This window comes from Cebus imitator, unplaced genomic scaffold (assembly GCF_001604975.1).
Source record: "Cebus imitator isolate Cc_AM_T3 unplaced genomic scaffold, Cebus_imitator-1.0 Scaffold236, whole genome shotgun sequence".
NCBI lineage: Eukaryota > Metazoa > Chordata > Mammalia > Primates > Cebidae > Cebus > Cebus imitator.
In genome coordinates this window covers 512,147-538,038 of record NW_016107551.1, presented here as the reverse complement: position 1 = coordinate 538,038, position 25,892 = coordinate 512,147, and positions in this window count along the sequence as shown.

Sequence of the window (25,892 nt, the reverse complement as noted above, 5' to 3'; positions counted from 1 at the left end):
GCACGAAAATCAAGGTTCTTTCTTATCTGGCTTCTGGTACCTGTTCTGCTGGACTTTAATTTATGATGAGATAATACCGAGGGTGGCACAGCCATTGTGCCACCACCTTAATAGTGTTTGGAACTGCAGAGCGGAAGAAATAACTTCACATACACGTTAAGAACTGCTGTCTGGCCGGGTTGTTCTCTGAATTCCAGGTACTAAAACGATGTATTTTTTTTGTTATTGTTCCTCAGTACATATGCTTACAGAGTGCTTGACTGTAAACACATATTCTCTCCTAAATATGTATCTTAGTTTTCTTAAGGTGAAGCGTAAGTACCCTTGATCTTTGTGCTAACCACAGAGATTGAAAAAGAGCACGGTACACAGGAGATAGTCACTGACTGCCTTTTCAATTGAATCTATGGTCATACATAGTCACAGTCCAGGCATAATCTGTTCAGATTTAGCAAAAATAATTTCTATACCTAATGCAATGTCTGATATATGGTAGAAGAAATTGGAAAAGAGTGAATGAGTATTAATAATTCATTGAGGAAAGTTAGCACTCTCTTCATCTTTTCAATTCAGATATTTTTCAACAAATATAATAATAATAATAGATAAATAATAATACACACATAGAGTATTTTCTTTGAGTCAGGGATTGTCTCACTTTTAATACCATTATCTTAAAATGGTAGAGTATCTTGTTTTTATTTTACAGATGAAACCAATATTAAAAGAAGATAAACATATCACTCAAAGTCATATGATTAATAAGAAGCAGAGCCAGGATTTGAAACCAATCTTGACTGATTTTATAATAAGTATGCTTTATAATTATGTCATACTTTGTTTTTTATCTAATTAAGAAAAAGCAATGATTATCTGATTTAGATTTATACTCTTGTTTCTCCTCTCAAAAAATCCCCATCTTTGACTTTGTGTGCCTCAGATACTGTCCTCATCACACTCTCTGAGAGCTAATTAAGACTTCTTTGAAGTTAGTTTTTATTTTCTCTCTTTCTGTCCATCACCGGGCTTCTGACCAGTGGAGTTACATCCTCCTCAGAGTTCCCAATCTCAACTAGCAAAGGCTGGCAGGCAGAGCTCTGGGCTTTGCAGGCCCACAAACTAACCTTGGCATAATGAATGACCTGCAGCTTTGGAATGCATCTGGAATGCCAAGTGAACACAGCTCCCTGAATCTGGAATGTGGAATGGCCCCAGCATTAGGCAGGTGACCCACAGCTGCATGCTACTGGAATGAAAAATAGATTCCAGCTCCTAGAATACCAAGTGCCTGCTCAAGAACAAGACAACAAAACATTAGTGGATAAGCCTTCCTGCTGAGGAGGAAGAAGTGATGGTGATTGACATTGTTACTATGAGATAGCTCTGTTAACGCTAATAACACCTGAGTCTGAGTCAGGGCAACTTCTTTGAAATGCCCACTGAAAAACCTCCAATCCTCCCCCTAATCACAGAATCAGATATCTCTTCCTGTAGGTAGAAATGCACTCCCCTCATTTCGTGCTTTCTATGCTTCGCTGAAAGAAGAAACAGAAAAGTTGTTCCCAAAATTCATTTTCCCAATGCATTAATTTAGACTTACAAAGCTGTGTAATCTCTTTAGACAGTGTGGGCAGCTACAAAGTCCTATTCCGAGAATGCAATTCCCCAGTGAGGCAGCCTGAACCTATCACGGAACTTGACTGTAAAGGAAAAAAGGTGTGAGGATATTTGCATCAATCATACTCAGTAACTGAAATTTTAATAATTCTCATTCCCCCTTCTTTCTTCATCTTTTGTTTTCTTTACAGTGTCAGTCCTCTGCGAATGTTTCTTTCTTCCTCACTCTGTTTCATTGCAATTCAATGCGTTGGTTTTAAAAGGAGGATTTGCAAACTGAGTATTAAAACTTCAGGGCACTATATCTCTAAAATCTATAAGACGATAAGAAGATAAGAGGCCAAACTCACTGAAAGCTTCATTCTTGGTATCTGTGGAACTTGCAGGCTCATTTATAATATTCCTAAGCCAAGGAAATCTGCCCACCTTCCCCCAATTCTGCCTGCCTAACACAGGCAGATAAACTTAACATTAAAATTCCCCACACTTTGGCAAATGAGTACCCAGGAGGCTGCTGACTCAATCAGGGCTTGTTGTACTTACAGTGTAGAACTGAGAAAGGCCATAAACTCCAGCCTGACAGATCCATAATGCTCATTTCAATATGCTTTCCCTGTGTGCCGGCTTGCTGATGAACTTTCATATTCCGCCAGCAAAATATAACAAACATATTAACGACGTGTGGTAAATCATCATTGGATATACCGAGCCCTGATGATGGAACTAGTTGCAAGTAAATGAGATTGTCTGGCTGCCTGATACCACTTTAGGGGTTCAGAATGTTGCATTGACCTCAGTGGGAGGAGGACAGTGCATGATGAAGGAGGGGGCAATAAGCTATAGAGGGACAATGATGTCTTCCCAGAGCAGATGGGATGTTGGAAACCTAGAACAGAATTTCAGAGCCAGATGAGACTACAGATATCATTTAGTTAAACTCATTAATGTGGTGTGTGTTATGATGAAGGCCCAGAGAGGGCATGTGAGAATCTCAGAGCTGCATAGCAAGTATGTGATTCCTGAATCACATACTGTTTGGTGCTCTTCTGGTTGGTGTATTTGATTTGTACCTGAAGCTGCCTTAATAGATTTGTTAGACAGAGAGTATGAAAAAAATGCCCCTGTAACTCAAGTCAGCCCTGTATTCCCAGCATTCATCAGTGGGAAAATACACTGCTTGGTCTGGCTTTTTTCTTCTAGTTTTAGTACTTGGCTTTTCTCTTGAGTGAATTAAGGGACACTAAGGGGTTATTTATGTGAGTATATGGTAGTTATTCTCTACTGCACTCCTAAAAACGTAAGTATAGTTTTCTTAAAATTGTCACAGATTACTAATGACCCATTGTCAATATAAAATCTATATATTCTTTATTTTACAGAGTAATTATGATCAATAAGACTAAGCTTCTACAGACTCTGATTCACTCAATTATGAATCAGCTCTAAGGGCTTTGGGTATATATCAGGACTTCTATCAGGTGCTTTCCTTCCTCCTTCCCCCACTCTTTTCTTCCTTCCCACTTCCTCCCTCTTTCCTTTCTTCCATTTCCCTGTCTTTCTCACTCTTTCCTCCTTCTGCCCTTCCTCTTTTCTCCCTTTTCCTTCCATCCTTCCATTTGCCCTCCCTCCCTCCTTCCCTCCCTTCCTCCCTTCCTTCCTCTCTCTTTCCCTCCTTCTCTCCCTCCCTTCCTTCCTTTCCTTCATTCCTTCCTTTCTTCCTTCCTTCACTCTTCTTCAACAAGTATCTGCTTACTATCAGGTACTCTGCAAGCCCCAGAATTATACCAAAACTAATCTTTTGTGCACATAGTCAGTTAATTGTAACACTGTGTGAAATACAAAATGATAGGAAAATAACAATTATTACAGGATCCCTGGAGATAGGCATCTAGTATAACCTGGATAGAGAAGAGATCAGAGTCCGCTTCCTGAAGGTAGTGACTTCGAAACTGAAACCTGAAGCACTGACAAGGACAAACCAGATTGAGGAGGCTATATACATCCTCTATGATAGGGGGAAAGAGAGAGAGAGAGGGGAGGAAGGGAGGAAGGAAGGAAGGAAGGAAGGAAAGAAGGAAGGAAGGAAGGAAGGAAGGAAGGAAGGGTGGGAGGGAGGGAGGGAGGGAGGGAGGGAAGGAGGGAGAAAAGAAGGAAGGGAGAGAGAGAAAGAGAGATACCAAAAAACCCAAAACTTTTAGGGTTCCAAGAGTAAAAAAATAAAGAGAAATAATAGCAGGTTAATAGAGGTTAAATGTGCCCCAGAATTTAATGTGTTAGAACCCTCAAATATTGTATGTTGATTGGATGTGGGACCTTTGAGAGATAATTCAGATTACATGAGGTTATCAGAGGGGGTCCCCATGTTGAGACTGGTAGCTTATAAGAAGGGGAAGAGAGATCTGAGCTGCTTTTGCTTTTGCCCTCTCCCCATGTGATGCTTTTACTATGTTGTGAAGCAACAAGGGGACCCTCACAAGAAGTAAAACAGATGCTGGCACCATGCTCTTGGGCTTCCTAGCTTCCAGAACTGTAAGAAATAAATTCATTTGCTTTATAAATCACCTGGCCTGCAGCATTCTGTTATAGCAGCAGAAGATAAACTAAGACAGAAAATTGGTACCAGCAGTGGGATTGTTACTAATAATGAATACCTAAAAATATGGAAGCTTTGGAACTAATAGAGGCTGAAAGAATATAGAGAAATCTAGAAAAAGTCTTCATTGCCATTAACAGAGCATTAAGTATGATCTGATGAGGGCTCAGAAGGAGCCAAGAGAATTACAGAGAGTGTGGAATTTCCTAGAGTTTGTTTAAGTGCTCATAACCAGAATGCTAATAAAATATGGGCAGTGAAAGCCATTCCAACCTTTCAGATGGAACTGAGAAACAAGGTATTGGAAACTGGAGTAAAAGCCATCTTTGTTTTGAACTGGCAGAAAACGTGGCTGAATTGTGTTCATGTTCAGGGTTTTATGAACAACGGAGTTTAACATGGACAAGCTGGAATATTTGGCAGAAGAAAGATGTAAGCAGCAAAGCATCAAGATTGCTGCATGGCTACTTTTAACTACTTATAGTAAAACAGGAGAAGAAAGAGATGATTTAAAGATAGAATTTATAATGAAAGGGAAGCAGAGCAGCAAGATTTGGAGAACTCTCAGCCTGACCATGCAAATCGTGATAAAAGCATGCTTAGCAGAGAAAACCAAGGGTGTGACCCAGTGGTTATTTGCTAAGAAGATTGGTACTGATAGACGTAATCATCAAGGCAAGTAGACAAAAAAAAAATATATGAAGGCATTACAGAGATCTTCAGGACTGCCCCACTCATGATGGGTCCAGAGCTCTCAAAGGGAGAATGGTTTGGGGAAATAGGCCTGGGATACCCTCTCTGAGTTTATTGCCCTTGGCTGCCTCAGCTCTCCACTCCCTACATCCTGGTGCTGGAAGGTGCAAGCAGCAATCTCAGCATCATCCATGTGATGTTAAGTCTGCAGGCTCACAGACTGCAAGAGCTATGGGAGCATGGCTTCCTCCACCTAGCTTTCAAAAAAATGTTGTGAACAACCTGGGGTTCCTGGCTGATAACTGATACAGGGTTGAAGCTACTGCAGAAGGCCCTGCTAGGACAATGGCAAATGGAAATGTGGGGAAAGAGCCATAGCCACCGCAGAGAGCTCCAACTAGGACAATGCCTGTTGGAAGCATAGAAGCAAGGCCACTGCAGAGAATCCCTACTCAAGTGATGTCTAGTGGAGCCATGGGGACAGAACCACCTCTGAGACTCTAGAACAGTGGAACCACTAGTGTGCAGACTGGAAAAACTACAGACATCTGACTCCAACCCACAAGAACTAACATGTTGGCTGAGCCCATGAAAGCCATGGGAATGGTACTTTTCTAGGTTTTGGGGACCCAACCCCACACCACTGTGTCCAAAATGTAGGACATGAAGACAGAGGAGATTATTCTCCTGCTTTAGAACCAAACGTGCTTTTCCCTGTTGGGTTTTGGACTTACCGGGGCCTGTTACTTCTTTCTTCTTACCTATTTCTCTTATTTGAAATGGGAATATCTATCCTATTCCTGTATCACCAGTGTATTTTGAAAATATATAATTTGTTTAATTTCACAGGCTTATAGCCAGAAGGAATTCACCTCAAGATAAATTGTGCTTTGATTCTCATGCATATTCAATCTAGTGAGACTCTGAACTTTGGAATTTTAAGTTGTTGCTGGAAAATTAAAACTTTGGGGCTTTCGGTGTGAAATGATTATATTTTGCATGTAAAAATGACATGGGTTTTGGGGGTCAGGTGTTGGATGCTATGATTTGAATGTGTTTCCCAAATTTTGTGTGTTGGAAACTTGACCCCCAAATTTATGTGCTTATTGGTTGGTTGCTTTAGAAGAGGAGGAAGAGAGACCTGAGCTGACACTCACACTGTTCCCCTCTCACCATACAAGGCCCTCCACCATGTTATAAAGCAGCACGAAGTCCTCACTAGAAGGGGAGCAGATGCCAGCATCATGGTCTTAGACTTTCTATTTCTGCAATATTCTGTTATAGAAATAGAAAATGAGCTAAGACAGTGGAAAAAGGTAGGGATAGGGAAAGTTCTAAGAGGGGAGGTCTAGAAATAAAATAGAAGTTCAGTGTGGTGAGCACCAACTGTGTGCTGTGAAATAAGTGAAAAAAGTAAGACCGGAGCAGTAGAAGGGATAGTTACAAGATGAAGACATATAATGGGTTTGTAATTTATTCCAAGGGCAAGAAAATTGAGGGCCATTGAAGTGAGTGGCATAATTAATTTTTTTTTTTTTTTTTTTTTTTTTGCTGGGTGGGTGGAAATGATCTGGCTAAAAATACAAGGGACAATGATAATTGCAATATTTTATTGATCTCCATATATTTTTAAAGAAAACATATACATAAATAAATACGTGGAAAATAAAATAGTTTTGAGGATATTTTTAAGAGTAAGTCTCAAAACCCAAAATTAATTATCTCAGATGATTATCATACACCATAAAGAGAATTGTATATGTGCAGTACAACAGAAAGAGGTAGATTTTGGTGGGAATTCAAAGTTTGGCACATGGTAATTACACAGTAAATATTTGGGATCATTGACATTCATTTTACACCCATTAAGTGTTTTGCAAACATAGAACTTAGTGCTAGTCCTAGCCTCTTACTTCATAAAGTTTTTATCTGTGGGAAATAAACAATTAAAAAGAACCTCAGAGAAGAAAGCATATGTGATATATACTTTCTGTACTGCCAAAATGGCTTACAAGCCTACAGAGACAAAAAGTACTTTGTTAATATCTAAATTATGAGTAATGTAAATCTTTAAAATCACTAGAAATGTTTGGATGAATGTGAAACCTCAGGATAAAATGGAAGAACCGGATCATTAACTGGGCTAGAAAGTATCCACTACACATTTAAGTGCTAAAATTGAGTGATCTATAATGCAATTCATCCAGAATAAAGCATTTTATAAATGTTACAGTTCTCCCAAAGTTTATCATTAGGCTAGCCTCATGGGCTGGTATAAGCTGAGATTTGAATTTAGCTATTAATACACGACTAGAGCTAATGAAAGAGTTACATAGTTCATGTTGTACTGGAAGGTGGGTGAAAAGAACAAACACTACTATTATAAGCTGAAAGTACAATGTCACAATAAGCCAAAGAGGATTTCTAGGAATAACTTGTAGATCATTTAGGAGCATATTTTATGTTTACTTTTTAAAAGATAAATGGGTTCAGTGATGATCTGTTTATCAATTATTGACTAGGTCATTTAGCAAGTTGAGGATGTTTTACTGTCCACTTGCTAAGCATCTGATACATAGTTTTGGTATGAAGATAAATAACAATCCATTTTCATGAAGTTTTCAACCTCAGAAGAAAGACAAATTCTAAAAGCATAAATAATAAATGATGTATTTGCAGACACTTCCAGGAAGAAAATGAAACAGAGAGATAGGATAGAGATGGAAAGTGGAGGAAAGGGTATGTGGAAGCCATGGGATACCACTTAGATCTCCAGATGTGTGAAGTTATTACTTCTTTATGCTATCACCCCATCTGCACCCAGATCATAATTCCTAGGGCCATTTCCAGCCAGCAACTGAGCTTGAGAAGGATTCTAAGATAATGTCATTCTTGAAAGAGGTTTGAAATCTCTAACATACAAATTTGGTTCAAGGACCCACCTATGAACATGCCAAAGTTTAACTGGAATTTCAAAGCATCTTAAGATACTTTTACCCAACTTTTGTTTCATCTTTCTCTCCTTCATTCACACTCATTACTACTCTTCTGTTTGACAGTTCTTCAGCCTGAGTTCCTTCCCCATTTTCTCTCAGTGAACTCGCCCTGATAAATTCATTGCATGTTTAATTTTGTCTTGGCATCTGCTTCTTATGGTCCTCAGTCTAACACAGGGTCTTTGAGATAAAGTAGATGTCAAAATCTCTCTGGAGAGGTGATGGTTAAACTAAACTTTTAATGATAAGTAACTTGTATAAAGGTTTCAGGGAAAAAATATTGCAAGAAGAGGGAAGAGTTTATGCAAAAGCCCCGAGTAAACATCCTCAAGTGATCAAAGGAAGACCTGTGTGACTGGAGTATAGTAGGAATGGGGAAATGTTATATCAGATGAAAGTCGTTCTCAGAAGCTCAAAAGCTGCAGCATCTTTATTCCTGGTGAGAGGACATACAAAATCTATCTGAAAACAAACTCCTGCCTGAAGTCAGATGCCTGTTCTTATTTATGTTTAGCTTTAGAATTCTAGAATGTGAGCAATGACAAATCTGAACCAGAGGAAAGAGCTGACTGACAAACCGTGAGAATAACTGCAGTAAAGGAGCTGTGGTCAAGTTTGAGATTGGAGCTCCCGAAGGCACCTTTAGGGAGTGACAGGGCATTTCACATTCATCCTGAGTGTAGCTCATTCAAGAAATTCAAAACCTGAGTATAGCTGTCCCTCTCCATCTACCACAGCTTGTCATTTATCCAGCCTTTGATTAATACCAGGAATTAGAGGCTGGCACAATCATAAGATGAAGCTATAATTTCAGGGCTATGTACATCACAACTTAGATAAATACGCAGAGGATCTGCTTCCTCCACTGCATGTTTTGGATCTTAATTGACTGAGCATCAAATGCATGTGCTGGAGGATCAGTCAGGGAAGCGAAGTGGAGCGGTGTATGCGCCTACCATTCTATATTTGCAAATACTCAGGTCTTTATATTTTTGCAATGGAAGCACATAATCCAAATATTATATTTGACACTTGGTTTCTCTTCTGTAAAATAGTCATGCCAGACACACTTGTCTCACAACAAGTTGTTGGGATATCTGATGGAGCTTAAATGAGAGATTAAATTGCAAATGCTTACCATTCCCCTTCTTTAAACTTCAAAAGAAAATCTGTCTTTCCTCATTCATTTCCTTATGGGGTTTCATCCCATAAGTTGAAGTTTGCCTTTGTCAGCCCCTTTCCTGGAATCAACTCTGGTATTATTTCTTGGCATTATGATGAATGTGGATGAGAGTGGGCTTAATTTACCCAGGATGAGGGTAAAATAGTAAAAGGAAAATAAGCAAGAATATCTAGGCAGACTGGAAGAATGACTACTTTCTTTGATCTTCTTTGAGGTCCTCCAGGAAATGTTTTAAATTGCATAATTATCTATTATTGCTGTACTACATTTCGTTGAATAAAATACTATGTCAAAATTATATTATGTAAATTCAAGTTTATGGGTTACAAATAAAACTATAAAGCAGGTGGGAAATTATTCTGATATTATAAGAATGACAGCCATTTCTATGCTGGGGAATTAGTATGTCTGATAGTAAATTTTAGACTCTGGATCAGATAACTTAAGTTCAAATCTTAGCCCTGCCAATTAATCATTGTTGGAACTTCACCCATCACTTAATCATCAGTTGCCTTATAAAAGAGCAAACAATCTTAAATTTGCCTACTTCCCAATGTGTTACAATTGTGGAATGATATTTAATATGTGAGTTGCTTTGATGTGAGCATACACATAAACCCTTTGAAATATGATTGCTATTGGCATTTTTCTTAAAGAGTCAAAGAAGGCTTGCTGTTTTCTGTTGTATCTCTATGTATTTTGTGTTTCCTTTTCTTTGTTATACATTGATAAAAGTGGTCAGCATTTACACAAACACACACACACATCCATAGCTCCTATTCATATATATTTTATTTTGTGGATAGGAGGGGTCTTAATTTTATGAGTAGGAGAGGAGAAGAGCTATTCAACAAAGAAAGGGGCTGAGAAGATTCAAGAAAAAAATTATGGAAAGTGGTTGAAAGATGAATGTTTCTAAGATTTGAGTTACCCTGACCACAAGCATTAATGCTTTGAATACCAGGAGCTAAGACTGGATGCAGAGCTTAGAAAGAAAAGCTCTGTGCTCCTATCCCTGCTTTTCACTTTCTACTCTGCACTCATTGCTATACTGGACCAACATTCCGTCAGCATTACAAGGATTGGTAGGCTTGGCAAGAATATTAGCACCCCTGTGGCGGAAAATGGTAGCAGAGAGCAAATCCTCCTTTAGCGCAGGTAGGGGGAAAGACAATTCAAGAGGCTGAGCAGGAAAGAAAGAGCACACAAGGTGGGCGTATCTCCTCAGCTACTCTGTGTGCACATGTGAGTCACCTCTTTGAAGATTTCTTTTGAAAATGAGGTTTTAATACTAATACCACTTGGGTGATATTTATAAATTCCATGACTTCAAGGCTACACTACAAACTAACATATATGATAAGTGGTGTACATGAGCGACAGAAATAAATAGAAGGAGACAGAAAGAGACAGAGAGAAGGAAAGAAGAAGGGAGGGAGGGAGAGAGACAGATTCCTGACTGTACCCATGAGGTTGGTAAATTAGTATGCACGTAATAGTCTACTTCCAGCAAACTGAGGCAGAGAGACAGAGAGGCTAAGGTCATATTGCTAGTGATTAAGGGAGCTGCAATTTTACTCACAGAAGTCTGCCTCTTATGTTCATACTGGCAGTCATTACATTCTGCTACCTGGATTCATAGAAAATAGTTTTTTAAAAAATGAGCCTTAAAAGATGAGAAATGTGGTGCTGCGGAGCTCATCAAACAGAAGAAAAACCACGAGCAGAAGCATGGAGGTGGCAGTGCAGTGCAGGTAGAGAAATGGTTGAAGATAATGATAAATGGTTACTTGTAGGCATTACAGGCTGAGTGGTCTAAAACCATGGGATCTTTCTTTCTCAGCCTGTCATCAAGGCTCAAGGGGTGCCATGTCACTTGGTCATAGGGTAGCAGAAGTTACAATGATGGAAAATGTCAAACGCCCCTACTTTAATTACAAATAATGAGTTTGGGAGCCATGGGGAATTGAGGCAGAAATAGTCATCTATGACAGATGTTGCTCTGAACTTGTGCCTTCTCACATTTGAATTTCCCATGGCAGTGGCTCTTGGGAGCCCAGACAGTGAGGGTACCTTCCAATGCCTGAGATTTCCTGAGAGATTGAACTTCTGTCTAGCACCAACTTCCCTGTTTGCTGTTCTGAGGATTCCTTGCAATCATTTGTCCTTGATCAGAGGTTGGATCATCCTTCTTTCTCACTCCCTAAACACAGGGCCCAGGACTCTGAAGCAATATGACAACATGTGAGTTGCCAAGGTTCCAAATAGTCTCTCTCTGTAGACTTCTTATCCTCACACTTGCTGGGAGGGAAATGTTTCTCCCTGGCAAGGGCAGATGCCAGGGACTCAATTTCTCACTAACTCAGTTAACAAGCACATATTGATCACTTGCTGAGTACAGAATGCCAAATGAGTTGTATTGGAGGATGTAAAATAAATAAAGAACATGGTACCTGTAAAAGTATAGACACTAATGGGAGTGGAAATCATGAATGGAACAAAAGTATAATGGTTATAATATAACCAGATGCAAATGTACAAGAATTTTTATTATATTTTAATTCTGCATGATGTCTAACAATAAGACCAAAGAGAAATGTAATAAATGGTTATTAAATTCTGCTCTTGAGTTAGTGAACATAAAATACAGAGCAATCAGAGCCAAGAACCTGATACGATTGGTTGTAAAACCAATATAGGCTTTATTAGAGCAAGTACATATACACTTTACTGAACTGTGGGGAGAGACAATCATTCCTACATCATCCATGACCCAGGCTGTAAGCTTAATGATTCCTGATTCTGATGTAAGTCTTCTGAAAAGGAAGTAGTTTATTCTACTCTCAATAGATAGATAAGTTAGACAGATAGATAGATAGATAGATAGATAGATAGATAGATAGATAGATTTAAAAACTGTCGATATTGAGAGAATTTTAGAAGAAGTAGAAAATGTTTAGTGAGGTTTTTGTATAGAATAAAAATGTGTGGAGCAACACAGTATATAAGTATGTAAGTATATCAAGGGCAGCTTCTTGGAAACAGTGTGTTTTGAGCTTCTTGTTAGTAATGATGGATGCACAAGAATACAAAGATAGAAAAACATTCCAGAAAACATTCCAGGACATCTTAGATTCTCTACAGGCTGATTTGGCTTTAGGGCAGGGTTAGCACGTTTAAATATGGACATAATGAAAATTACTATAAAATATGTGTAATTGACTTGGGAAGGAAGACCTTGAATGTTTGGATATTTCCCAGCTAGTCATTTTTACAAAAATAGATAGTTATGTAGAAATTAACATTGATTCCAAAATAATTTAGAATGACAAAGTGAGACTTGTTAATTAATAGGTATGCCCTCTTTCAGATCTCCTCTGAGAGAATGGGAAGGGGTGGGGAGAGGGTCACAGATTGTGTATATTAAAAAAAAAATGTTTTAAAAGAATCACTGATATGTTTAACGCTGAGACAAAGGACTAAGAACATAAGAGCCCAGTTAAAGGAGATGTGAATGCGACAAGAAAGTGAGAGAGCAAAAGTAAAAATGAGGAGAGAAAGAGAAGTTTAAAAGAAAATGTAAATAGAAGATAATAGGAAAATAATAAAGGTACAATTGACTACATAAAAATAAGCTTTGAAAAAGACCGTTGTTCCAGAGAGTTGTGAACTCCTCTGAATTACCTCACCTAGAGAAGTCAGGGTGGCATGTTGGAGACGCTGGAAATGTTAGCAAGTAACATACATACTCTATTTCTCCTTTCAATCTCACACATCGAATAATTTATTCCAACTTTTGTTGGGAGAATGAGTCAGAGAAAGAGGTCTTGAGATGCTGCTAGTGAAGGTCTCACCGTGAAAAGATCCAAGATGAGGAAAACAGAAACTCTGCAATAACTGTTTTGCTAAACCATCCTGACTAAAGGTTGATTGCCTTCACTCATTATTTGCTCTATTGATTTGAGTTGGAAAGAAAGAGGAACCAGAAGCAAACTCTTAGAAGTTCAAACATCATGGGTTCAGGTTCAATAAGAAGTTAAAATGAAAGCAGACCACAAGAAAATCTAATTGTATCACCTTTCCTGTCCTGGAAACACACTGAGCTTTGCTCTTTTAGGAGTTAGCTGAAGGGCGTCTTGCAGAAAGCTCATCACAGAGACCATGAACATGGAATCTACATTCTACGGCATGGGAGGGGGTTAATATTGAGCACTAGGCATGGTCTTTGACTCTCTCCACCCTTATCCAATCAGTCCCTAGGTTTATCTTACTCAGTTAGCTCCACCCCATCTGTTCTTGTCCACCCCATCATTATCACTCCCCTGGATCACTTCAATAGCCATTTAAGTCGTCCTCTTACCTCCAGTATCAACTATCCCTTTTCCCACTTCTAATTTTATTCTTTCGTGGCCAAGAGAATCTTCTAAAATATGAATCTGATCATGTCATTTTCTTGCTTTGCTAACTGTCCAATAGGTCCCCACTGTCCACAGATGTAGATTTCAATCGCTTTCTAGTGGGCCTGTGTGACCTGGACCCTGCTCAGCTGTCCAGTCTTAACTGTGAGAGTTTCCCCTTCTCTTTATAAGCTGTGCTTCAGTCTTGTTCAAATTCTTTTATTTCCTTGCATACACAAACCGTTCTTTCCCCTCTGGGCTTTTGCACACTCCGTTTTCTTTCATAGAATACACTCTTTCTTCTTCCTCCACTCGTCTCCTCCCTTATTAATCTCCAACATTTATTTCCAAAAGTCTCCCCTGCTCCAGGGCTGAGTTAAGTATCCCCGTAACGTTCTCACATTTTGCCCTGTCACTTTTTCTCTATCAGATTGTCTCTGCCTTTTCTGCATGCTCATATCCTTTGGTGAGTTACGAAGTAAGAGACTGTGTTTGCCTTATTCATCATCATTTGTCAGAATTCAGTAGTGTCCAGTGCAAAATAAGAAATTAACTCATATACATGGATTTGATGTACTTCAATCAGGCATTTAAAGATTCTTCTAGCTTAATGCTTTGTAGATAAGCAAGGATTTTGTGTCCAGATTAAGAGCTAGTTGTGTTGATATCCCTAAAGAAGAAACTCTCCAAAAAAAAAAATAAAAAAAAAAAAAAAAAAAAAAAAAAAAAAAAAAAGCAATATATTCCTAAATACCAAGGATTATTGCAAGAGGTAGTGACTTTAAACATGTCCAAATGTGGAATATTATTTCACGGAGTTCGTGAGTTCTGGTTTATGGCACAGAGGAAAATCTCATGTTACTGGTAGGGGAGAGATAGTGTGCTTATATAACACTATAGAAACATATTCTACTTGATTCATTTATCTTATTGCCATGAGCATCCAACAGAATAAACAGAAAAGTGAGGGGGAGGGCTTTGACTTTCTAGTCACTCAGACCTGCATTCAAACCCTATGCTTGAACAAGCTCAGCTGGGTTGTTAAAACTCACTTAGCCTCAGTTTCCTCATATGTAAAAAAAGAATGAAAACTTACTCAAAGATTTAGAAAAAAAAATGCATCTGTATAATCTAAAACAACATTTAGCATATAGCAGTTTTTAAAGTAAATGCATGTTCTAGGCGGGACTGAACTAAAGTGAAGAAATATAGCTTACTCTTCCATTTAAAGCATTCTATCAAGTTCACCTTTTGTGAGAGGCACTGGACTAGATTGGAAAACAAAAATAACCGTATAACCCCACTCTTAGAAAGCACAGCATATAGGAATGACAGAGACGGTGATCTGATAACATGAAGTACTGTGCACCATCATTTGCCATAATGTGGAAAGTGCATTGAAAAAGTAATTGGAAAGTTCAATAAGGGAAATGTTGTCAAAGATATGAAGACAGGAAGCCACCAAGCACCACTGGTTGTAGAATAGATGTATAGGCATTCTGGGGAGCATTCCAACTATGCCTAGTCAGATTACGTGTAGAAATAGTCCGATTTAACAAATCTTCTCTGAGGTCAGGAGTTCGAGACCAGCCTGGCCAACATGGTGAAGTCTGGTCTGTACTAAAAATACAAAAATTACTGGACACATTGGTGCATGCCTGTAGTCCTAGCTACTCGGGAGGCTGAGGCTGAAGAATTGTTTGAACTCAGGAGGCAGAGGTTGCAGTGAGCCAAGATTATGCCACTGCACTCCAGCCTGGGTGACAGAGTGAGACTCCATCTCAAAAATAAAAAAAAATTTCATGGTCATACACAAAGGGATAAGTAGAAGGTGTTCATTGTAGAGTTGGTTGCAAGGAGTTGGTCTCAAGGAGTGTTCTCCTTGGAGAATGAAGCAGGTAAAATGTGTCAGCTGTTCAACGGGGAACCAGAAGGTCAGAAGACACTACATACTAGAGGTACACACAGCAACATAGATGGGTTCGGAAAACAAGAGAACTAGAATGAAAATCATACTGTTTTCACTTTTACAAATTAAAAATATGTTAACCACAAAATAATAATATACATACAAAAACTCATATACACAAAAGGTGATGTGATTTATCTGCGTCCCCACCCAAATCTTACCTTGAATTTTAGCTTCCATAACCCCAGTGGGAGGTAATTAAATGATGGGGGTGGATCTTTCCCAGGCTGTTCTTATGATAGTAAATAAGTCTCACAAGACCTGATGGTCCTATAAAGGGGAATTCCCCTACACAAGCTCTCTTGCCTGCTGCTATGTAAGATGGAAATTTACTTTCTCATTTGCCTTCCACCATGATTGTGAGGCCTCTCCAGCCATGTGGAACTGTGAATCAATTAAACCTCTTTCCTTTAAAAATTACTGAGTCTCAGGTGTGTCTTTATTAGCAGCATGAGAACAGACTAATACAAAAGGGTACTCATTAAACACATTGGAAGAATTCCCTGTAACGTGGAGAGGGAAGTGGGCACAGATGGGAATAAAATTAATAAAATAGGATTATATCTTTGTAAGAATGGATCATAAACATTTGTCATGTACTGAGGGTATAAGTTAGCCTACCTTATCCACTGAGGAGAGGAAAAGTGATAAAGAACACACACATTTTCTTAGGGTGAAGGGAAAAATTCTATGGACCAGCGTTCATTGATTTAACAATTTTTTTTTTTTTTAAATTTAGGATGTGCCAGTATCATTCACTAAGAAAAAAAGATCAAAATAGGCCAAATCCTTAAATCTAATAGAGCTTAGATCTTATTAGTATGAAGGCAACCTAGAAAGAAATATGCAAATTAGTATATACTATTATTTCAGGTGGCAGAAATGTTACGGAAAAAGATAAACCAGTATGGAATTAGTGAATATATGGAAGAACAGGGAACATTTAAAACAAGGAGACCAGAGAAGTCCTATCTTGAAAGCATGATATTTGAGCATAGATGTGAATAGTGTCAAGGAGAGGTCTAACCAGAAGTCCAGGCTGGAGAATAAGTAGAAGACTGTCGAAGTAACAATGGATGAGCAATGAGCGTGTTCTGGGCCTCAAAATAGCAGGAATAACAACACGGTTGACATGCATGAACAAGAAGCACATGGAAGTGAAAGTAAAAGGAAAGGTATGAGGCAAACCATATAGGGTCTTAGAGGGCAATATAAGGGGTATAGATATTATTCTGATTATGAGAGAAGTCAGGCATGGATCTGAACTGGGCAGTGACATGATTTGAATTTTTTCCTTCCTCTACTCTTATTTCAGGGTCCAGGGGAACCTGTGTATGCTTGTTACATGGGTAAACTGTGTTTGACTTACTTTCTAAATACCATTCTCTTAGGCTACAGTTGGGGACCTTTCTGAGATGGCAAGGTCAAGAGTAGAAGTAGAAAAATCAGGCAGAAGACTCTTTCAGCAATCCAGGTAGGAGATGATGTTGGCTTGGCCTAGGTGCAATCAGGGCTTCAGTGGAATGTTTGCTTTGTTTCAGCAGACAAGTTCAGGAAAGGATGTTTTCAGGTGAAGAACTTAGTTTAGAGATATGAGCTCTCCAGAGGTGATTAGGATATAGGGTAAATGAGGGAGGGTGGAAACACAAATGCAAGAAAAGCTGAGATCAGATTAAGAAGGGTTGAATGGACAGACTAAGGAGCTTGGACTCTTTCTTGCAAAAAATGGGACCATAAGGGGAAAGGCCTGATGTAACCTTGGCTTTTATGAGATAATTCTGGAAGTCTTGTAAATGGTTTGGAAGAGGCAGAAGGCAAGAGGTGAGCAAAACTTAGACTAAAATTATAGCAGTTTGCAAGGATAAGAAAAGAAATGTTCATGTAATTGAGTATCTAAGGTACTTAAATGTTCTGCATAATGGATATAATTATACCTACTGCATTGGTTTCTTATATTGTTAAATGAATTAGTGCATGAAAAGTACTCAGAATAGAATCTGACACATGTTAACCCTTTGATAAATATTAGCTATTATTCATATATTAAAAATATTAATGATATTATTTCTATGTACTAGTCTATGGACTAGTGTTATTTCTAAGGACTAGGCTTGAAGATATATATGTTTTTAATTACCTTATTTTATTTTCGAGAAGGAGTTACTCTGTCACTCAGGCTGGAGTGCAGTGGTGTGATCTCGGCTCACTGCAATTTCCGTCCCTGTGGGTTCAGGTGATTCTCCTGCCTCAGCCCCCAAGTACCTGGGATTATAAGTGTGTGCCACCACTCCTGGCTAATTTTTTTTTTTTCTATTTTTAGTAGAGATAGGTGTTTCATCAGGCTGGTCTCGAACTCCAGACCTCAGGTGATCTGTCTCTCTCGGCCTCCCAAAGTGCTAGGATTACAGGCGTGAGCCACCACACCTGATCTAGGTCTGAAGAACATAAAAAGGACCATCATTTGGTTGGGGCAGACATTATTAAAGGAATTTGTGTTCCAACTAACTATAAGTCACAGGAGATCTAAATGCTATAATGGTGCTGCATACATGTGTGTGGTTCTTTGGACTAGGTGGGATATGGAGAGACGAAAGTGATTTAAAATAAGAATGTTGTAGAATTTTGAGGGGGAGACATGGAAAACAAATTAAGAAGGAGCTTGGTGAACAGGTAGAAACTTTGAAAGAATAAATTATGGTATGGCACAAAGTTGAGAATGCAGGCATTGAAATTATCCTTAGCAAACTAATGCAGCAACAGAAAACCAAATACCACACATTCTCACTTGTAAGTGGAAGTTAAATGATAAGAACTTATGAACACAAAAAAGGAAACAACACACACTGGGTTCTACTTGAGGGGGAGGGTGGGGAGGAGGAAGAGGAGCAGAAAAGATAACTATTGGTTACTAGGCTTAATACCTGGGTGATGAAATAATCTGTACAACAAACTCCCATGGCACATGTTTACCTATGTCACAAACCTTCACATGAACCCCCAAAACTAAAATAAAAGTTTTTAAAAAGAAAGAAATTTATCTGATACTGAATCCTGGCCGAACTCCATCTGGGCTTTGTGGTTTTTGGCAACTTCCCTTCTCCAAGCTTCAGTTTTCTGATCTTTTAAATGATTTTGAAAATCTTGACACTTCCTTGATGAAAAATTAAGACAACGCAGATGAAGTGCATAGCATAGTGCCTGGTACACCTTAAGAAGAAAACTGATATTGCTATGATATTTTACTTATTATCATGATCCAGTCAACTCTAATAAGGAGTGTTACCCGCTTCCATGTGCTTATGAGGAGCATTACTCATGAGGAGTATTACCAGTTCTTATGAGGAGTATTACCAGCTTATTTTACATGTTTTAAATCTTTAAATGTTTTAAATTGTCGTTTAAACGTTGTCTTTTACCCTGTGTGAAGGGAAAATCCTGCCCTGATATTTGCATTTCGATTCCTTGGTTTTTTCCTGCTTTCACCGCAACATCAAGGAAATCTTCCTTTCAAATTAAAAAGACATTTAACATTTTTAAGTATAGTCGCCCCCCTCATCACCTTAAAACTGTGGCATTTTGATGTTATTTGCACAGACTTTCAGAGTGGAAGATACTCTATAGAGTTAGCACAAAATACAGTGTTAATGTGGCAATGAATCGGTGTCAGTATCCCAACCTGCAAATGAGTAAGAGTGTCTCTGGCACGTGTCTATATGTTCAGAAATGTGTGCACGTGTTAATGAGCAGCATGTGGTGAAATGGAAGTGTATTTTAAGGCAAGAAAATCGGTTTCCCTGGTCTTTCCTATTCACCCATCTGTCTTTTTATGTTAAGATCAACTGAGTCACAGCACTTAGGAACAAACGGACATTAATGTGTGACTATTACTGGGGTATTCAGAACTATAGACACAGAGACAGTTCGAAGGAACTTTCAAATATATAGTTTAACTCCCACACATTGTTATGCAGTATAATCTTAAGCAATTTCTGTAGTAAAAAATTATTATCTTCTGAGGCTTCCTATCCCATTTGGGGATAGCTGTGACTACTCAAAATTATTAATTATTAATTTTTATTTTCTTAATGAACTAACCTTGAGATGTGTCTCTCCGTAGCTTATGCCTATTTGGTGAGACCGAGAGCTGTAGCCCACTTTTATCTTTGTCTCTCACATATTTTAAAATGCTGGCCACATTGTTCTTTGTCTTAGATTTCTTGCTTTGCTTCTTTTATTCAATCATCCCGTCATTCTCCTTTGAGATTCTCACTTGCTGTTGTGTTTGGGCACTTACATGGAAACAGAACTAAGCAATTCTCAGGTGCCTCCCATTCACTTCTTTCAGTTAACCTGAATAAAGAAGGAAGTAAGGGCAGAAGTAGGTTTAGCAACCTAAGTTCACAGGAATAAGCAGTATACAAGGAATTCCAATCCAGGTCTCCTTGACACCAGAGTATGCACAGCTGACAAATATACCATACTGTCTTCTAATGCCCCCTTTCATTGCCCTCCTCTTGTGCAAACTCAAAACAAAATTTCTTCAGCAATAATAGTACTAATCTTATTATTATGACTAATAAGAATAGCTGAAATTTATTGAGAACTAACTGATCTAGCTTCTTGACTTTGTTAACTATTTTCATCTTCATAACGACTTTGAAATAGGTTCTCATTTTACAATGAGGAAACCTAGGCCCAGTAATATTAAGTACCTCAAAGTTGTGTAGCTAGTAAGCAGCAGATATAAAATTCAAAGCTTGAAGTCCGCCTCAAGAGCCTACACTCTGAAGCATTATGCTGTAACTCTAAGTTTCCAAATCTTGATGTTATACCGCTTAATACAATCTGAGTTAACACACAGTTGTGTCAGTCATAGATCACTCTTGGTGGATATGGAGCTATCAGTGACAGTTTGTCTCTCTGTGTGTGTTAGTATAGGTGTGTGCCTTTTGTTTTAGAAGAAAATGTCTTATGTTGTAAAGCCTTGTCTGCCCCACACTGGAATTGTTCCGTAGATGAGAACGTAGTTGAGAATGCAGACATTGTTTTTGGTTTTTGCAGGCCAACCATTTATCCTTAAAAAAACTTGGCTTTTGCAGGCCAACCATTTATCCCTATTAAAGGCTGCATTTAGGGATCCAGACCATTGACTCGGCCTGACAAGACTTCTTTTGCTCCCTCATTCATCATTCCCTACCCTCTTTCTAAACTTCATGTTAATTACAAAAGAAAAGTGAAAGATAAACACATCATCTAGCCTTAAGTCCTTAACATACTCTGCACAAGATAGAAATCAGACTTTGAGAGGGGAGGTATCCTTAACTTCTAGGAGATGCTTCATTCTTTTAGCATTTGACAAATATTTATTAAGCAAATTGTATATTGGACAGCCATCATATTAGCCATGGTAAATACAACTTTTAGCCAAAATAAAATCTGTTTTATCATGACATTTTCAGCTTACAACTAGGAGAAATGTATTCATCAGATAATGATATAAATTATTGCAAAGTGTCCTGAAAGGGTTATACAGAGTAAAAATGTTCCTCTGAAGAAGTAGTGATTACATTGATCTGAACAATGAGCTGGACTAACTAAGTAAAAAAAAAGTAAAAAAGGTTGATACTACTCTTAGACAAATTTACTTTGGCTATAGGTAACTTTATACTGGTTGAGCTATTAATAGAATGTTAAACTGATGAAGACAAACTATTAATGTTAGAATAAACTTTAATGGGCTGAGCATATGGCTCACACATGTAATCCCAGAACTTTGGGAGGCCAAGGCAGGAGGATCATGAGGTCAGAAGTTCAAGACCAGCCTGGCCAATATGCTGAAACCCAGTCTCTACTAAAAATACAAAAAAATAGCCATGTTTGGTAGGACATGCCTGTAATCCCAGCTACTTGGGAGGCTGAGGCAGGAGAATCGTTTGAACCCAGGAGGTTTGTAGTGAGCCAAGATTGCACCACTGCACTCTAGACTGAACGACAGAATGAGACTCTGCCGCAAATAATAAAATAAAATAAAAATAAACCTTAATGCTATTCTAGTTCATGGTTAGCCAAACTTGATGCTCTGTGAGATCCAGGGGTATATGATAAGTTAATAGTGTCCTGATTTTAACAAGTTCTCTGGAATTAGACAATTTGGAAAATCTGAAGCTAATCAATTTACTAGTTTCTTAAGAACTTTTCAGATCCTTTATTACAGCTAAACATATTTTCAAACTCTTAGACAGAGTTTTAGATAAAAAACAGTGTTTCCTTAACTTATTTGAATAGTGTTCCTTTTTTCTGTGCGGCATCTCTTAAATTTTTCCAGTTTTCAGAATATAGTCTGGGAAACACTGATTAAGTTTAACCCAACCCTTTAGCCACCAACGCTTAAAAACTTTTCTATCCAATTATTATCAAGTCCTTTCTTGGACAGCCTCAATAAATGAGAGATACACCAGGTTTTTTTTTCAAATAAATGAAATACCTAAGACTTTGCCTAATTATCTTAATCTTGTGAATTTAACTCAGTTGCCTTTGCTAGCACTCAGAAGTATCAACACAGTAATTGTATTTTGTGATTCTCAAGAGAAGAGCTGTTTATTACAAAGGTGAACACTAAATTGGAAAAGATTGTCAGAGCCTAGATTAGTCCTATTTTATTTTAATAAGAAAGACACTTGATGCTATACAAGAACCATTTCCTAAACTTCATTAATAAATAAAAATAAAGAGGCTGCATATTAATAAATGATGAAAGTGTCTCCCTTGGTAATTTTTTTAAGTATCTAAAAATAGTTTCAGTCTTTATCTACAAATGTAATGCAGTTAGAAGAGTCACTGAGAATGTCATTACATTGCATGTTTGTAAGCAGAAGTGGGGAGACAGAAGGGAGCCCCATCATTTGAGACATAAGACATCTTTGCGCAGATCACTTGCTCAATGCAGGTTATTTACAGTGTTTTTCTTGATTACTGTAGATTGTGCAATGTCACAATGGGGCAAAATTTATAGACCAAAGTGCAAAAGAATCAGATGGCCTTCTGGAGTGGAGCTGATCACTTTAATATGCTAATATATCATCACCGTTTTGAGGCTATGCTTCTCTTATTACTCATATATCACATTAAATTGTTTACACGTCCTTCTCACTACTGGCCTGCAAGGTTTTGTTTTGTTTTTTTTTTTTCCTTAGGTTAGAGCTACATCTGGCTTAACTTACTTTTCCTAGTGATTAGCATATCTCCTGATATAAATTTTAAAATATTCAAGTATTATTTATTAATTTTTCATTGTAACAAATGTTAAATTCCAAGAATTGCATCTCTCAGACCCAACAGAATTGCATTCATGAAAATCCAATCATGAAAGTTCATACAAAATCACCCTTCTTGGTGTTACAAGCTTGATAGTAGATTGAAATCCGTCCTAGAGGGAGTATTTACACCAAGGAGATTGGTAAGCACTACAAATCACTACCCTGTCCACTCCGGCTGTTAAACATTTATTAGCACAACATGTCCTGTGCCTCATACAGTTTCTCTCCAGCTCTCTTCCCTTTTCTCTTTTGGTCTCCAGTGCAAGCAGTCAGAGGATTTTGGGGGCTTAGAGTTTTTTTTCTTAACCTTGGCTGATTGTGTGTTCGACCTTAAAAAACATTCTCCCTGACCTTGCTTTTATTCTGCAACATTCACCTCTCTCTCTCTCTGTTTACTTCTCTCTCTCTTTCTCTTTCTCTTTCTTTCTCTGCTTCTCTCTCTCAAACTCAATGACAGGAAAGCTCATTCAGACATTGGTTTTAATGGAAGAAAATCCATTTTGGTTAGCGTTTTATAAATAAGGCACATAGCATAAGAAAAAGCATGCATTTCAGAACTGGAGTCAAAATCCTTGCTCCACCCTTTAGCTATGCTCTTGAAGGAGTTACTTAACCTCACTAATCCTTGTACTGTAATCTGTAAAGGAGAAAATAAAACCAATCACATAAGTTTGCTGTGAGGATTATATGAGATCATGCATCTAAAATGTCTAACAGTGTGCCTGGTACAGAATAGGTAGATAATAAACGGAGTTTATGCCATGTTTTTCTTTTAGGATTAGAAATGGACCTTTACTCTGTCAGCAGCACAGCTATGTTTATTTATTTTTATTATTTATTTACTTACTTATTTTTTGAGACAGAATTTTGCTCTTGTTGCCCAGGCTGGAGTGCAGTGGTGCAATCTCCACTCACCGCAACCTCGCCTTCTGGGTGTAAGTGATTCTCCTGCATCAGCCTCCCCAGTAGCTGGGATTACAGGCATGTGCCACCACGCCAGGCTAATTTTGTATTTTTAGTAGAGATGGGGTTTCTCCATGTTGGTCAGGCTGATCTCGAACTCCTGACCTAAGGTGATCCTTCCACCTCGGCCTCCCAAAGTGCTGGGATTACAGGCGTGAAGCACATGTATGTTTAAAAAATAATTGGAGAAGAAGGACCTGAAATAGACGCCAGGCTTAGTCACTTAAGCATCCCATGATCTGGGCAGAACTCTTGTAATCTCAGTGCTTCCACTTCTGAGAGAGGATAATGATATCTCACTTGTCTCCCTCACAGTACAACTGAGAAAATGAAATGAGATAATACATACAGAAAAACTTTGAAAACAAATACAGGTTTGTGCATTAAGAGGCAACTTAAAAATCCATGTATCCTGAACAAAAATTTCCACTTTTTTCAAACTGGAAAAAATTATTAGAAAAAGAATATGTACAGAATTTGCATAGAACAAAGCATTGAGGCGGCGTTATTGATAAGAAAATTGAAAATAAGTTAGATATCCAATGAGAAAAATTTATTAAGTAAATTCAAATACGTCCATATAATAGAATGGTCTACAGCATTAAAGTCATTTTGTAATAAATCTAAAAGAATGTATAACACATTGTTAAAAGATGTCAACACTGGGTGAGAGGATTGTTGGAGTTTTCTTGATTTTCCTCCTCTAAATATTCCAATTACTTTATGACTAATATACATAACAATATAGTATTATTAATGTATAATAAGAATAAAAATAATAAATGTTTTAGAACAGTGTTGTAAACAGTGTTGTTTTTGTTTTCGTTTTTCTCCCTCCAGACAGAGTCTCACTCTGTTGCACACTCTGGAGTGCAGTGGTGTGATCTCGGCTCATTACAACCTCCACCTCCCAGGTTCAAGCGATCTTCCTGCCTCAGACTCCCAAGTAGCTGGGACTACAGGTGCAAGCCACCATGTCCAACTAATTTTTTGTGTTTTTAGTAGGGATGGGGTTTCGCCATGTTGGCCAGGCTGGTCTTGAACTCCAGACTCAGGTGATCCACCTGCCTCAGCCTCCCAAAGTGCTGGGATTACATGCATGAGCCACTGCACCCAGCCCATGTTACTTTTATAATTAGAGGGGAAGCACAAAAACACATCGATCAAATATGAGGAACCAATATTTATATGTTAGCATCAATTGTATTGAATTCACAATATTTACTATTCAAGTGAAGATACTTTTCTGATTACTTGTGGAACAGCTGATTTTCTAAAAGGATACTCTGAAAGGCATATCAGTGGATTTTCAGAGTTTCATAGATGTAAGAACTTAGCCAATATCTTGGCAATTACCTCATAATGTTAGTGTTCATCTTTCTTTTTATATCAATTGGGGGAGGAAGAATGACAAAGTAAGAAATAGGATTTTCCAGGTCCAGTTAGTTCTTGTTTCCCAATTTTAGAAAGAACGTTTCTTCATTTGGTCACTCCTATTGTTTTTATACATTAAATGCAACGGTTAAGAAATTTGATCCATGATGATGAAGAGGGATGTGTAGGACTTACATGGCTACTTAAAGGGAGCTTCTCAAATAGGTGCATTGAGTATACTGCTCTATTCTCTGTCAAGATCCTCAATCCAATATGAATAGGCCTCAGAATATTTGTCTCCACCGAGTAATGCTCTCTTGTCTTGGCCACATTTTATTATTTTTTTAGACAGAGTTTTGCTCTTGTTGCCCAGGTGGGAGTGCAGTGTTGTGATCTTGGCTAACTGCAACCTCCACCTCCCAGGTGCAAGTGATTATCCTGCCTTAGCCTCCCAAGTAGCTGGGATTACAGGCGCCCACCACCATACCTGGCTAATTTTTTGGTATTTTTTGTAGACAGAGTTTTACCATGTTGGCCAGTCTGGTCTTGAACTCTTGACTTCAAGTGATTCTCCCACAGTGCTGGAATTACAGGAGTGACCCACCACACCCAGCCCTTGGCCACATTTTATTGATCAAGTTAGATACATGTTTTGAGGTTGGCAGGTCAAATTATCAAGATGTGGTTTCTATACATCTCAGAAATGTAGTCACAGTATTGGCAGAGCTCTAAAAGAAGATCCAAATTGCTGAAGTTCTGGGATCTGCCCTGACCCCTGACTCCTAAGATTT